Source organism: Lipotes vexillifer, unplaced genomic scaffold, assembly GCF_000442215.2.
Source record: "Lipotes vexillifer unplaced genomic scaffold, Lipotes_vexillifer_v1.1 scaffold763, whole genome shotgun sequence".
Classification (NCBI taxonomy): domain Eukaryota; kingdom Metazoa; phylum Chordata; class Mammalia; order Artiodactyla; family Lipotidae; genus Lipotes; species Lipotes vexillifer.
Window position 1 is genome coordinate 4373323 of NW_006770909.1, and position 16952 is coordinate 4390274.

Sequence of the window (16952 nt, forward strand, 5' to 3'; positions counted from 1 at the left end):
CAAGAAAGTAAAAGGGCTTCTCCACCCATTCCTTCATCTTGTCTGCTTTCCCCCACCTTCAGGTCTTGCTTTTAGACAACAAAGCTCATTAAAAATATAAAAAATACATTGGAATATTAAGGAGTAATTTTGAAAATATACTTACAACATGAGAAAATGATTCTGATACACTATTCAGTGAAAAAACCAGAGTACAGATTTGTACAGCATGATTGAAATCTATATTGGAAAGAAAATATAGCAGATATAACTAGAGCCTTAAAAAGCTAGTGATGGGGTTTTGCCAGGTTGAAGACCAGATGATTGGCATGAGATGGGAGAACTTTGCCTAGCAGAAAAAAAAGGGGAGGGGGTGGCAGAAAGAGCGTTTCCTGCAAGGATGCCTTGAAGAATGATCCAAGGAAATGGAAGGATAACTTGGAGTTCACCCTAAGGGCCACTACCTGATAGGTAGATGTATGTTCACAGAGATTGAAAAATAAATAAAGCAGAAATTAGACATGGATGTAGCTAGAGATATAGGAGCTGAGAAAGAAATTCATAAAGATAGAAATACAGATCAGGTATGTGAGACTAGAAGTAAACACCCTAAAATGTTAACATACTCTCTCCCAATAGTGGTTTTATGAGATATTTAATTTCCTTTTTAAAAATTCTTTTTTGTAATACCTACCTTTTGATGATGGTAATATGTTACTTTTAGAATCATAAAAATATTCTTTAAAGTTTATGCATGAGATAAGTGTGGGGGAGGAAGAAAGTCTTTCTCTACCCTTTTAGGTTCTTCTGGCTGGTCTAAAAATTAAACTGTCATGAGAAAAATTAACAGGAAAAAATCAAATTTAATTGTGTGCATACGGGGGGTTCCTTGAGAATATGAGGCCCAAGGACAAGTTAGGCAATTGAGGCTCATATGCCATCTGAGAGAAGGAGGAGGAGGTAGGGGCTGGAGACTTCAAAGGGGAGGAAGGCAATTGACATGGAGATAGGAAAGCAAATGTTTGCTAAAAAATGTTTGCTGGGCGTGCAGAGATGATGGGACACCGAATGGACTTTTGTCTCCAGGCCCTGCAGACTTCCCCCCACCACACCTAGCCCATATTTTTTTGTAGATATCTCTGGTAACAGTGCTTTTTCTGTACCAGGCACTTTACCTAAGTTATTTTAGGCAGTTAAGAAGGAGGTAAAAATAAAGACTTTCTGAGCCTTTTGTTACTTAAAAAAGATCATCCGCAAATAATTCTCAAGCCAAAGAGACGTGTTTTAGGGTGGCAAGTTTTGTTCCCCTACATAAGCTTGAGTAAGCATAGAGGAAGGCCCCATTTCCTTAGATGAAGAAGACAGTGTAAGCTCTAGGTTTTAGAATTCTAATTGCTACTTTCCTTGATGAAGAGAAGGTTCTACTATGTCACACTCTACAGGAATATTAGTGCTGGCTGATACACAATGACATATGTATTAAATGAATTTTAGGCTATAAGACTTTTAGGTGTACCAGGCTGTTTATATTTTGCCTTTTATTATAAAAAATGCACATATGTATAGAGGCTGCTTAAGGGTAAAAGATAGTAAACAACCTCTGGACAATAATTTCTCATGAGTCATTTCTTTAGATTTTATCCTGGAATCCAACCACTAATCTTGGTCTCCTTCACTTCTTTATTGTCTCATTGAGCTCATTGACATAGTTCCAAAGAGGAAGTAAATTTCAGAATGAGTAGTACCAACATCAGAAAGAGAATCTTAGTAAGCTAGAAACCATCCAAGAATTTATCAACTGGAGTTGTCTGTGTCTTTCATTTTATGGGAGAGATAGGAATAGAGGAGAAGGAAAGTGAATTAACCCTTTCTGCTATTCCTTAACATTTCAGAAAATGAGTGTATAAAAAGACTCAATATCTCCATCCCTTAGGGGTGTTGTCAGGGTTTTTAGTAAAGGATTCTAAGAGGATAGATAAGATCATCTTCTCTTATCTTGGAGATGCTGATGGGCATGCTAAACTATGTTCACTGTATTGCAAACTAATTTGCTTCTCCCTTTCTGTGTTTAGAAATGTTTTTTTTTTTTTTTTTTTTTTTTTTTTTTTGCGGTACGCGGGCCTCTCACTGTTGTGGCCTCTCCCGTTGCGGAGCACAGGCTCCGGACGCGCAGGCTCGGCGGCCGTGGCTCACGGGCCCAGCCGCTCCGCGGCATGTGGGATCCTCCCGGACCGGGGCGCGAACCCACGTCCCCTGCATCGGCAGGCGGACTCCCAACCACTGCGCCACCAGGGAAGCCCAACAGTAGCTTTTTAATATTCAAGTTGCTCCTAATAGAAAGAAAAAGCTTTCAAAAATTGATAATAGAAAGATTCAGCATATTCCTTTTGAGCTGACATTTTGATAATGTATGATTTAAGTTGGAAAGATGTGCATTAAATTTCTGTGAAAATATTCATGAGAATATTTGACATACATTGTGATGTAAGGATATTTAAAAGTAATCTAAACTATTTTTCTGGGCTCAAAATGTGTTTCTGAATAATTAAATTTGTCAAGCCCTGTTATTAGATTTTTAATAAGGGAAAGAAAATGGCACCAAATATTAAAATTTACTTTCATATAATATATTTAAAATAAATCTTTAATATTCTAACTATATAATTTTTGTACTTGTACCAAATGTTATTAATTTTAAGAATTTTTTGAGAGAACCTTGAATGTATTGTGTTCAGAGTTGATTACAATTACAGTTCAACTTTTATAATTGGAGATTTACATAAAACACTTATCACACATTTGCAGTAAGTCAAAATACTGTAATGGCAATTCCAATAAGGAAAAAAATATAGTCCTTTTCTCCTTGGAACATAAATTAATAACTAGAAATTGAGAAAATGTATCTTTCCCTTATATGGCTTTCCAATCAGTTTAAACAATTACATCTTTAGTTAAAAGTGCATTCACAGCTCATAATTTTTTTGGATTTCCGCTTCAAGAAAAGCCTTTTCTTAGGGAAGTTTTGACAACTTACATTTTATGTTTCTTGATGTTGAGGGCTGAGTATTAATATTTTGTGTCTTCCACATAACCTCACACAGTGTGATTACTAGTAATTATCTCTTTCTTGATTCATTTAACCAGAAATTTATCTGCCATTATTATTTCCAAAAATGAATTTTAAAATAAAGTCTACAGTTTGGAGTGTTTCTTAACTATGTCTGTTAAAAATGATTTTTTCTAGATGTTATTTTATGTATCTCTTGGTTAAGAATTTGTCCCTCTTTTGCTGTGTTTTATCTTCTTCAGTTATAACACCTATGGTTATCTAGGTTTCTAAATGCAGGCTTCCACCACTGATGACCTCGGCACTTACTTTCAAGTATCAGTAATGTTACTTACATTTAATAGTGATAAACATGTAGTCTTTATTACACTTTTGTCTCTCTTTATTATAAACATACTTTGCTTTCACCTCATGACAGCAAATTCAGCAAATTCAATAATTTGCCCCCAAAGATTCCTTCTCAAAAATTAATAATAAAATGTTGTTTCACAGAAATATGTTACAAGTTCAGAAATATGTTAAATATTCACAAAAATATGAAGATAAAAATTATTTTCAACATTCACCACATTTTTGAAATGTTTTTTCTGGTGAATTACTTCGTTTCAAATTTGATTTCTTGCCTGATTTTTAAGTAAACTGTCACAAGGTAGGTTCCCAGGAATCAGACTCTGAGATGGAGATTAACGTGCGTGAATTTTATTAGAAGGTACCCTAAGGATCAAAAGTGTGGAAAGCAAGGAAGGGAAACAGGATTTGGCAGAAAGAAGAAAGTCGTGTGTGATGTAGTCACCCAAAAATTTCAGCGGAACTCATGGGAAGTTCTGAAACTAGGATGGCCCTTCAGAATTGTGCTGACTGGGGGCCAAGGCCTGGGTTTTGTACTCTGCAAATTCAATAATTTCCCCAGTCTTTGGAGTTGGACTGCCCCCAAAAGGGGACATGTCCTTGGATAAAGAGGCTGTCTTCAGTAGAAGTAGTTCCTGAAGAGGAATGGCAGCTGAAGGCTGTGTTCTGGCAGCACTCCTGGCACCTAGTGTGTAAATCCTTCATTCCTAAACGGGGCTCTGGGTGGCATATCGTAGCATCCAATACACTAGTCTACCACAAGCAGAGCTGGACATGTTCACCGCATCTACGTCAAGCTGTTTTGAGCTGAGTCGCTCTCACAGCCCTGGCACACGAAATCATTGAGCAGATGCTGCTTTCTTTTCCTACCTCTTCACTTCCCTGACATTTTACCTTTCTTTGCATATTTAGAAGACCAGCTAGTGATGTGCTTTGTTTTCTCAGCTTTTGTGTATTAAAAATCAACACGAAGACTGCAGATAGATTTAACTGACAAGGAGTCTGTTATATTGCTCTCTATGTGTAGTTCCTCTAAAAGTGTTCAGTAGATCTTAATATAGTGTCTCTTTTGACCTTGTTTAATTTGAATGGACACTTTTAATTAGAGCCTGCAAAATTTCTAAATGTGCCATATGGTTTGCATAAAAGATTAAGAATAGAAAGAAGGGTAATTATTGTCTGTGGAATAGCTAAAAGAATATTCAACTAGCCAACTATCAAATGTGATTCAGATGTAAAAGAAACTGAAGGAACAGTGATCAGTTTTGAATTACATATGATAATTCTTTTCTGACCTTCATATTTTCTATAGAATTCGTGGGTAAGACCTTAATACAAGTAGTGAATAGACACCCCCTAAAAACTTATGTGTTTTATAGTGATCAGATATAATTTACTTCTATCATGCGTTTGTAGCAGTTACTTATGAACATTAAACCTTGAAAGGAGCACTTGCTCTCAGATTATATCAAAATTCTGAAAAATGTTAAATGTGGATTAAATATTGATGTTCTTTCCTTAAGTTCAGATTTTGAAATGTGGGAAATAGGCCTTGCCTGTGAACCATCTTAAGTTACTGAGGAAGTTTAAAGAAACCCTAGACAAGGCTTAGTTATAGCTATGATATTAGATATAGAACATGTAATATATTCACTCTCTGATAAGTAGAAATTGGCAGCCAGGTGCCACTGGTGATTTCAGTTACCAGTTTTGGAGACATAATGCGTGTAATTTTTAAAATATAGAAGTGATTCATTCTGATTATAATATGTATAAATAGAAAAGAGAAAGTGCAATTCTCTCTTTAGTAACCCTTTCTACCCTTTGTGCTTTCCTTTCTCTTTAGGTAGACTTAATCACTGGTGTCAGTTCTGCGTGCATCCTTAGTGGTCTTCTTCTAAGCATTATGTGCATCTGCATGAATATATCTGTGTATATATTCATAAATCCTAAATATTTGCATAAATGCATATGCATATATATACATGTACACATATATATGTATACATTCATATAATGCCATATATGTTGTTCAGGAACTTTCTCTCTCTCCCACTCCTCTCTCTTGTTTAGCATTATGACATCGACGTATTTTCACGCCAGCCCATTTAAATAGAACTTTTTATTTTAAAATTGTTGCATAGTATTCTGTAGGGTTGATTTACCAGTTTTACTTAACCAGTTTAAAGCATGTAGATAAGTGTTCTTTGAAACTATCTTTATTTGATTTATTACAGTTAAGTTATTTTATTAAATAGATGGATAATTTTTATCTCCTTCTAAGATCAAAGTAATATATTTTTCTCCATTTTTGATGCTTAAATTTTTCAAAACGTAAAATATTACATTGTTATTTATGTATTTCTTAAGACTAGGATGTTCATTATAAAATAAACTTACTACATTTTAAAAAATACTTTTAAATCCTTCTTTTTCATATGTTTCGTTTCTCTGAAGCAGCCTCTTCCGTGCTTTTCCTTTTTTCTGAGAGTGTAGTAGGTTCCTCTATGACATTGTGTAATATGTAATAACAAATGCCAGGTTCTTCAAAAATAGGTGCAATCCTATAAATTAAAGTCTACCTCCAAATAAAGTTTGTATTTGGGGTTAAACTTCCCATTTTTGAGACATGCATTATAAAAACCTGACCTACTGGAGCACATTCTTCCAATTTCTAATCAATGTCCATTCAACCAGAGCAATAACTGCTTCATAAGCTAAATTAGAGTGCCTTCTTACAGCTGATAATTCTTGGTACAGCCTCTTGAGCATCAAGCGCGAATTTCAGGGGAATCCGTCCCTAGACAAATTCAGCCTTATCAGCCTGAATCCAGACAGCTTTTGCTTCCCTTTGAATGCAACTCGCCTGTACTTTTCCATCTCTTTCATTTGTGCTGCCTTTGTGAATCCACAAAATCATGTTCAGAACACTAGTGGAAGAAAGAGCATAGGGGCCAGGGCGCATGCTTTCTTTACTAAAGCACTTCAGCCCCAACATGTTTGTCTTCCTTGTTCGATTCTCAGTGAGAATCTCATCTGTGTCCTGTTTGCCTGCAGTCAGAAACTCTTAAATGATAAACCTGGAAATGTATTTTCCTTACACTGTCACGTCAGGTGCTAATAGAGATCTCCCTTTTAAAATCATATCCACTCTCTAAAATGAATGGCTTAAATCTAAGTCCATACTGGGACGTTTGTTGGAATATTTCTAACATTGTCCACTGTATCCTTGGCATCTGTGACTCTTTTGGATTGAAGATATGTCGCTTGATAAATAAGTTGTCCTATTAGATCTCTTTTATGTTAAGCAAGGTATCTTTTTTCAGTATGAGTACTGTTGTTTATATTCATGTATAGTATCATTAATTTATTAATAAATCTCTCAGGCTATCTACTACGTCCAAGATATTACACTAAGTACTAGGGGTCATTTATTTATTTATTTATTTATTTATTTATTTATTTTTGCAGTACGCGGGCCTCTCACTGCTGTGGCCTCTCCCGTTGCGGAGCACAGGCTCTGGACGCGCAGGCTCAGCGGCCATGGCTCACGGGCCCAGCCGCTCCGCGGCATGTGGGGTCTTCCCGGACCGGGGCACGAACCGGCGTCCCCTGCATCGGCAGGCGGACTCTCAACCACTGCACCACCAGGGAAGCCCTAGGGGTCATTTATTTTAGACCATATAAAAATAGTTATAGGCAGCATGGTATGAAGGAGAAAGAGCACTGGATGCAGCATCAGAGACTGTGGGTTTGCATCCTCACTTTGACATTTAAATGCTGTCAGATTTGGGCCAAAGTACTTAACCTGTAATTTTTGGATGTGACAGCAGAAGTACAGTTCTGCCAATGCATCTAATTTACATGACTGAACTGAACATTTCATGTCTCAGTCAAAAGTATCTGCATTTGAATTACCTCATTGATTTTGAGATTCCTGAAGGACTTCTTAAATAAAAGAATACAGGCACTGAAGAAATCTCTTGTAGGAAGAAGACAACATTAATCCCAATGGAGGCTTCCAGTCTCTACTCTGAAAAACATGCATTACTTGTAGGCCCAGCAAATGAACTATTCCAACTTCTGGTATGTTCAGATCTTTACTGGGCATTCTGTTAAACTTCCATTTGGTGAGTGATAGGATGGAGAGGAGAAAGTACCCAGGACTGGGAAGGAGTAGTCAAGAAAGGGAGAGAGAATCACTGAAGTGCCAGGACAGCAAGTCTAAGGTAGGAGAGAGAACCGAGCAGGGAGCTGGTCAGTGCTATCCACATCTACGGAAAGGTCCAAAGTACGAGGTCCACGACTACTAGGCAATCTCAGGTCACCTTTGATCAGGCGGTTTTAGCAGTGTGATGAGTGAGGTGGCCTAACTGCCAGAGGAGGTCAACGAAGCAGGGACAGTAACAGTTGGGCCGCTGGCTTTTGGAGTTGGAGGAGTAGCAAAATGGTAAAGACAGGGGTTGGAAAATGGAAGACACAGGGAAAAGTAACCGATGACAAGGGAGAGAGGAAGAGTTAAGCTCAAGGATATAACTGATGTTATGAAGCCTGAAGGATGGCAATGGAATCAGATTGAGGGCATCATGTAGAAAAACTGACTTTAGAACCCATAAACAGAAGAGGAAGAGAAGTGGATATAGGAGGCATTTTGTCATAGAAAGAGGGAAGTCAAAGGGGTTCTCATCAACTAGCTCAGGGTTCACAATAAGATCAAAGGGGAGCAGCTCTTGGAACCTGAGCAATGTGTGCAGGATGACCTACATAAGTCCCAGGGTCCACCGCAAAAATGAAAATGCGTAGTTGTTGTTCAAAAAGTAAGGAAAAAGTGTTATTGTAGGTACTGAAATATAAGGCTTTTATTTTTTAAAATAATCTCTCATCCTATCAGGGTGTTTATTGCTACCATGCTCCTCGGCATGGGGATGCTTGGTGAAGTGCAGATACTCACACAGGCCCCATTGTCCTGCCTTGCAACTAAGTATGTGTGTGCCTGAGAACCCACACAGTGCCCTGGTTGGGGGCCAGAAAGCCAATCTCTCCTGCCTACCTGCTTACAGCCTTACCCAATGTGGATGGGCAAAGCCCAAGGGTTCTCTGTGCTTGGACATGCTCAGTACTGGATCAGGGCTGAGTGGGAGACTCAACCCTGCAAAGTCATCCTCCAGGTGTACTCTGTGGCTGCCAGCCTGGAGTGTGGCCAGCTGCTGCTAAATCTTGCCAAAATGTCATGGAGAATGTTCACCAAACCCTAACCCTCTACCAACCCGTGGTCAGGCCCTCACTGAGGGGTGTGGGCAACAGAGAGTAGCAATGGTCACTGGGTACAGGTGGGGAAGGGCAGCCTGGAGGAACCATTCCAGAGAGAAGGGGAGTTGGTAGGAGATGAAAAGATGTGTGAGTTGAGGTTCCAAGTCCTTGGATCATGCCCTATTGTCCCACCCAACTTCACCTACAAAACACAAAGGCCAAGTTAAAGTATTAGATATTTCAAAATGGTGAATGTAGAACATTAAACTCTAAACACTGGGCCCTTCTGAGCTCAATGCCCTTTGCCACTGTAAGTGTCACACGCCCTTGAAGCTGCCTCTGAGTATGTGTGTGTGCGTGTGCGCGCGCGTGTGTGTCATATAAAAAGCTTAGAATATCCACTGTAGAATTCAATAGGGCATCAGCATGAGCAGAATTGTTTGTGAGAGTTCCTCAGTAATGCTAACTTTGGTTGCTGTCTTTGGTGGAAAAGTAGAGTAAGTAGATGGTAGAGCCATATTAGGATTTTCATGGACCCCAAGGCATTTTTGCCTTCATGGACCCTTTCAGTCACACAAAAAATTTTAATGTATATTATATTATTGTAATGATATAAAAATTCTATCTTCGAATATTTTCTTCAACCTAAAAGCTTATAGTATTAAAACATTTATGTGGGGCTTCCCTGGTGGGCGCAGTGCTTGAGAGTCCGCCTGCCGGTGCAGGAGACGCGGGGTCGGGTCAGTAATGCTAACTTTGGTTGCTGTCTTTGGTGGAAAAGTAGAGTAAGTAGATGGTAGAGCCATATTAGGATTTTCATGGACCCCAAGGCATTTTTGCCTTCATGGACCCTTTCAGTCACACAAAAAATTTTAATGTATATTATATTATTGTAATGATATAAAAATTCTATCTTCGAATATTTTCTTCAACCTAAAAGCTTATAGTATTAAAACATTTATGTGGGGCTTCCCTGGTGGGCGCAGTGCTTGAGAGTCCGCCTGCCGGTGCAGGAGACGCGGGTTCGTGCCCCGTTTCGGGAAGATCCCACATGCCGCGGAGCGGCTGGGCCCGTGAGCCATGGCCACTGAGCCTGCGCGTCCGGAGCCTGTGCTCCGCAAATGGGAGAGGCCACAACAGTGAGAGGCCCGCATAACGCAAGAAAAAAAAAAAAAAAAAAAAAAAACATTTATGTGGGCCTCTAAAAGTATTATGGGTCCCAGGCACTGTGCCTAACAGATAAGTTGACCCCTGGTGGATGGTGATTGTCATTCAGAACTGGCACACGCATATGGGATGGGATCAGGCAAAGGATTCCGGAGAGCCAGTGAGGAGGACAGCTTGAGATCCTGGCTGGGCGGAGAGACGTACAAGAAGTCCCTAGGGCATGAGGAATTTTTAGATGAGAGATTGGAGCCACAGCAAAAGGAGAGGGAAGTAGTCAAGAGGAATGGATTAATAAACAAGTGAAAGTCTGGAGTCAGAGTGGGAAATAGTCTAGGTTCTACGGTGTTGAAACTTTCAGAAAATGAAAAGGTTCAGAGCTTTGGTCTAGATAAAGGCCAGTCATGGGCCACGTAAGTGTTCATTTTTATGTTTAATTTTACTCATTGTATACACACACAATGAGTTTTCTCAGGGGAAGAAACCTTTGTAGATGACTCTGAAATTTTAAAAAGGAAAATACCTAAATTTTACTCTCCCAGTTCCAGTTTATTTGGCTGTGATTAAAGTAAGAAATGAGAAAAGGCAATATTGCTTTGTTCCAGTTGGGGCTTTTAAATATAATCAGTGCACCAGTTATTGTGAACAGGAACTTCAGGGTTTAAATTCAGCACATTTCTGCTTAATTTACAAGTGCTAATGTTTCTGAGATAATTTTAAGGAATATAATATCAGATTAGAGATGAGCTATTTTATAATAATGGAAGTCTCATTTAACTACAGGTTAAGTGACTACATTAAAAGGGAATACAATTATTTTAATGGATTTCTAATTAAATGCTTAAATCCTGGATTAACTAGAGGTGCCCTTTAATTTAAATTGATCTTCCTTGGAAATTTGGTCGAAAGCCGTTGGCAAAGAGAAAAAAAACTAAAAAAAAAAAAAAGAAAAGATTCCATCTCTAGTGTGTAATACTTTATGATAAATTGTACCTGTTTTGGTAAACACCAGACAAGGAAAGCTACAAAGAAAGTACAGGAGAATGTAACTTAATAATGGATGAAAAACATAAACATATTTTTCCAAAAAGGAAGTATAACTTATAAACAGACATAAGATGTTTATTCTCAAGAGCAAATTAAAGAAAGGTACCAGTGTTACTAAATAAGTAAAGTAGCAAAATGTTGCATTGTTTTATTTGTACGATGGTGTTGATAATATTTTTTTACTGTTTTAAAATAACTTTCTCTGATGGAAAAAATACATAATTCATTTTTTTCCTTCCAAATGTTTTGTATGTGGTAATGTTCCATAAATACAAAAGGACAAGGGGGAGGAGAAGTCATAAAAAAGATAAAGCAGTGAGCTCTCTGCAGATGTATAATCAGAGCATGAATAGCCATTTGTTAAAAACGTGGAAGGGACTCCTACCGTGTGTAGGAGTTGGGAATAGTTTATCTTTTAAAGCCCTTTCGAATCCTACAATTGGATAAATAAGTTATTCCTAGCACTTTCATTAAAAAGTTTACTAGAAAAGAAATAAAGGTGACCCTAGAAGTGGCACACAACTTAACTACCTGCACAAAAGTACAAAGCAAACTCAGGCTTTTGTAACGTAAAGAGCAACTCAAGCATCATGTAGAAAAAGCAGCGCTTCTTTCCTAATATGAGCAAAAGTCCATGGTGAGATTCTGTTTCATCTGGGTCGCATGCCCTTCCTTGATCTAACCACGTGGTTAGGGAGACGGAATTCTCAGGGTGTCCCAGCTGGGGTCCTGGGCCCACCCTATAGTTTGATGGGGGTCATGGGACAGACAGGTGCCAACAGCCCTCACTCTGCCCCAGCCCACAAGAAAGGAGCTCTGTAATCACGGAAAAGAGAAGAGAAAAAAGTTTTGTTCAGATAAAATCCTTACTAGAACCCCCTAAAGTCATAATATCAGTTTGCCACATACATTTTTTATCAGACTCCCATTCATGGTATGAATTGTGAGGTTTCTGGATGTATAAAATGGCCAGTTCCCTTCAGCTAGTTTGATAGTTGAGGCTGAGGTGTAGAGAGGAAATCAACTAAAAGGGTAGGGTTAATCAGAGGTCATAGAAAAGAGAGAGGCTGGTTTCTGAGCTGTGTTTCTGAGTCTTAATTGCTAGCTTCCGAATCCTCTCGTCACTCCATCACCTGCCCCATGACCTAGAGCTGTCTAAGGCCCCAAAGCAGCCACTCTCCTAGTTTCTCTGCTGGCTGTCCCAGCTTGTGTGTCTCTCCTTCTCAGTGCCATTAAGGGATCTTACTCTTTCCTTGAATCTGATATGTGGGGACAAAGCTAATCAAATCCACCCTTTCCCAGGGATGTTTTCCCATTCACTCGTACAATCACTGGGCAAGAAAAGGCTCCCCATCTATCACCTATCTATCATCTATCTATCTATCTACCTATCTATCATCTATCAACAGAACCCCAGTGTGTATTCTGTCCTGTGTCCCAGCACCTGGGAAAACATGCACCTTTCAAGCAGTGACCTCTACAGTATCCAGAGCTCCAGGTGCCCCTCCCCCCTATTCAAGACCCTTAGAGTTAGGTATTCAAAGGTCTCTGAATAATTTCTAGGTCAACCCAGTTATCTCAATCAAGCAGGCAGTCAGCTAACCATTATTCATTACCTGCCTCTGATTTCCAAGCCCTGCTTTTGTCCTCCCCTTTCCCATGGCCCCTCTTCTCCCTCTCTAGATGTGTCTCCACTCACCATTCATTTAGGAAACACTTACTAAGCACCATCTCAATGCCAGAGTTATGTTAGACCCCAAGGAAAAGAGGAGGAGCAGAACCAGTCACTGTCCAAAAGATTAAAATCTCTCAGAGGATCATACCTTTCATTCTCCTAGGGGGTGAACCTTGAGTTTGGCTAAGCGTTTCTGTTCCCGTAACCGAATGCCTAGGGTGAATGCCTTATCCATTCCTGGAAATAATATCCTTAGCTCTCAGCCTACAGAGAGTTTGGCTCTTTCTTGAAAACTGGAAGAGAATGAGTGTATGTGGACTGTGAGTTGAACTGGATGTAGAGAAAAGTAGCTACGCAAAATAAACTAGATGAATTTTTGTCCAGCTCAGTTTTACTGGCTCACTCACCTTCCTTTGCCATTTGTGTGTGATATGATGAAGTACAAAGATGATGTTGCCTATCATTAAGTGTATGTCAGGTTGATGTTTGCAGTAGGCTCTGTGTACAAGCTTTGTTTTCATTGCTTGCAGCTCCCTCACGTAAAGAGACTGTGATGACAATATCGTACCACAATATACCAGAGCCTCATCACAGTGTGATCCTCAGGGATGATATTGGGTCATGTTATAGATAAGCAGCAATATAATAGATCCAAGAAGGCATGACCTTGGAAGCTCTGTTTTCAATAAGAAGAAAGAATAGGTTATTCTGGGCTTGGAAAAAATTTTGAAAATAGTCATCCCCAAAGGCTAACTTGCCTTCCACGTTCTGCACTGTAGCAGAAAGACTTTATAATTTCCAAATAGACCAGATTGTTTTCAGTCCTCATTTTATTTGGTTTTCAACAGAATTGATTTTGTTGTTCATTCCCTTTTAAAAAGTCTCTCCTCCTTGGGTACCAGGATTCCACACTGTCTGCTTCTTTCCACCTTCTCCCACTCCTCTTTCTCAGTCTTGTTTACTGAGCCTTCCTCCTCTAAATTAATCTATCCATTACTCATCTATTCATTTTTTTTCACTTTTTTTTGGCCACGCCAGGTGGCATGTGGGATCTTAGTTCCCTGACCAGGGATCAAACCTGCGCCCACCACAGTGGAAGCATGGAGTCTTAACCACCGGACCTCCAGGGAAGTTCCTTTTATTTTGCACTTTTTCAGTAAATATTTGTTGTGCATACTATGAGCCAGGCACTGACTTAAGTACTGGAAATACAGTGATAAGCAAAATACACACCATCTCTGCCCTCAAGGAGCTAACATATAGTAAAATTGTTGGTTCCCTGGATTGGGTATTTTCGATGCTCTTTAAAATCTCACTGCAGGCACAGAAGTATGACATCTTTTCCTTCCTCCTTCCTGAGCTAACACAAAGGATAAGCTTGTCAAATCAGGCCCAGGAAGATAAGAGATCTATCCAATATTATGCTTTGCTAATAATTTCAAGGCTACAAGCAATCAACAGGCATAAGTGGAACAAGGAGAAAACAGGAACATCTCTATGGCTGCTCGGGTCTTTCCACTCTGCAATGGACATGATTCTCTAACCCAGAGTAACAGATGCTCATGTGTGTGATTTCTCTTCTATATATAACAAGGACTGTGCAGGGTCTCAGATTCTACCCTACTTTTACATTAACCAGTTAGCCTGTAACTATTTCATAGATGCTGACAGAAGACATGAGACTCCTGGGTTAGAAACAAAGGACTTTATTACTCCTGGCAAAAGCAGTAGCCAGAGCTTCATTTGTTTGTGTCAATTCCCCATGTCCCCCCCCAAATCCCATAGCAGTGACACAATGGGCTCATTATAGATGCCTACACATCAGTTGGTTGCATTAAACAAGGGGACCACTGAGCTTGGGGAATCCACCACTTTTAGAGTTAGTGGAAACAAGCCTGTTTGTTTTCTCGGTGGAGATGTTAGCTCATCTCTCTGTGCAAACCCAGCCCTGAAAAATGACTTGGGTAAAGAGTGATCAGACATAAAATATGTAAGGATGCTCAGGGTCCAGTGTGGATTGCTACTCCCAGCATATACTTTCTCTTGGAATGCACTGATATGGTTTGAGATTCTCAATAATTTGAGAATTCCCTCTCTCATATCTTTAAGTCAACCTTCTTTGTTGGTCCCTTCCCATCAATATTTAAACTAATGCAAATCTGGCCCACCTTAAAAACTCTCTCCCTCTACCACACTCTCCTGTCCAATTACAACCTCCTTTTCTTAATAGTCAAACTTATTACAATATGTGTCCTAACTTTCTGTCTCCCTTTCTTTGTCTCCATCTTCTTCTTCAACCCCCCACACTGCATCTGGGATCAATTTGCTACTCTACTGAAACAGCCTTCTAAGTCTCAGCTTCCTCCTCTGTAGGTAGAAGGAATAGAAATATTCACTAAATAGGTCTGTTTTGAGTATGAAATGTGTTAATAAATGTGACGAGTTGAGAGCAGTGCCTGGCACATTGTTTGTGCTCAGTAACTGTTAGGTAGATTTTTATTATTAGCAACCTTTTTTTTTTTTTTTTTTGCGGTACGCGGGCCTCTCACTGTTCTGGCCTCTCCCGTTGCGGAGCACAGGCTCCGGACGCGCAGGCTCAGCGGCCATGGCTCACGGGCCCAGCCGCTCTGCGGCATGTGGGATCTTCCCGGACCGGGGCACGAACCCGCGTCCCCTGCATCGGCAGGCGGACCCCCAACCACTGCGCCACCAGGAAAGCCCCAGTGGGTACACTTTAGTTCCTATTTGACATCCCTGTGTTGACCGCTTTTTCCTTCTTGAAACTCCCCCTCCTTCAGCTTCCGTGATGCCAGACTCTCTTTAATTTTCCTCTTACTTCTCTGGACAGCCTTCTTGGTCAGATTTGTGTGTTCTGTCTCAGGCTGTCTTAAATGGTGATATCCCTCAGAGTCCTCTGTTAATCTCCTTTCTCTTTTTTATCTACATGCTTTCACTTAATGATATTATCCACTCCTGTGCCTGAATTACTTTCTATATGGAGATGCCAACACTCTGTACCTTTTCATTTACTTTTTTAACAGATATTTTTAGGACATCTTCTATGTGCCAAACACTGGGATAGCTATTGTGAGTAAAACCGACAGGATTCCTGCTCTCATGCGACTTAGTCTTTAATAGGGAAAGCAGATATAAAACAAATAATCACACATACAGTTCTACACCGATAGATGAGTTAATGGCTCCAAAGTAAAGGAAGACAGTCCTAAGAAAGTATAACACGTCAATCTGACCTAGGGTAAAGGAGAAATGCAGGGCTCCTTAAGGCAGCGGTGCTTGGGTAGACATCAACAGGATGCACATGTACTCACTAGGTAAAGGAGGAAAGGAGGAAATAGAAGAGAGTACAAAGTATTCAAAGAACTTCAAGAAGATCAGTTTTGCTAAAACATCGTAAGGGGAAAGGAAGAGCAGGATAGAATTAGACTCTCGCGCTACGACGGCCAGTGCAGAGCCTCAGGGGCGGCGCCCAGGAGTCAGGTTAGGAGTTGTGGTGACCAGCTGCAGGCATCTTCACTGCATCCTCCTGGGGAGGAAGACAGAAAGGGTCATTTGGAGCCGGCAATCTCCAACTTCCCAGGGGCCAGTTGGAGTTCGGTGAAAGCTGGGAAGAATGTGCTCAAAGGGAAACCTGGGAAGAAGCAGCTCTTCACCTGAAAAATGTTCGCTTGGCCTCGGTTGTGAATTCTTTCGTTGAGGAAGAGAATTACCATTATGTCACTATTTTAATGAAAGGAGAGGTGGACGTGACTCATGGTTCAGAACCAAAGAATGTAGAGCCTGAGAAAAATGAAAGTTGGGAGTGGATTCCTTGGGAAGAATTTCCTCCCGTGGACCAGCTTTTCTGGGCACTACGTTGTTTAAAGGAACAAGGCTATGATCCATTTAAAGAAGATTTGGATCATCTGGTAGGATATAAAGGAAATCACCTACAGGTGAACAAGGAGACTGCCTGATTTGTTTTTTTTTTTTAATGGGTTAGCCATAAAGTTCATTCGGTTTTCCTGTAAGGTGGCTCTAGTAGCACTTAGTTGTCTTTAACTTCATTTGAAACAATTTTGTTAGATTGTATTGTGACAGCTGTCATATCAGTGTGCATTTAAAAAAACACTTATCAAAATTGGTGAGTTTTTGTGTAGCCATTTTAATATTGAAGATGGAAGAAAAAAGCAACATTTTCGGCATATTATGCTTATTTCAAGAAAGGTAAAAATGCAACTGAAACACAAAAAAAGATTTGTGCAGTGTATGGAGAAGGTGCTGTGACTGAGCGAACGTGTCAAAAGTGGTTTGCGAAGTTTTGTGCTGGAGATTTCTCGCTGCACGATGCTCCACGGTCAGGTAGACCAGTTGAAGTTGATAGCGATCAAATCGAGACATTGGTTGAGAGCAATCGACATTATA

General features: G+C 39.9%; 1 pseudogene; it reads left to right on the forward strand.

Annotated features, from left to right (window-relative positions):
- The first annotated feature begins 500 nt into the window (after positions 1-500).
- Positions 501-16504, forward strand: LOC103082623 (probable 8-oxo-dGTP diphosphatase NUDT15 pseudogene; annotated as a pseudogene).
- The last annotated feature ends 448 nt before the right edge of the window (positions 16505-16952 follow it).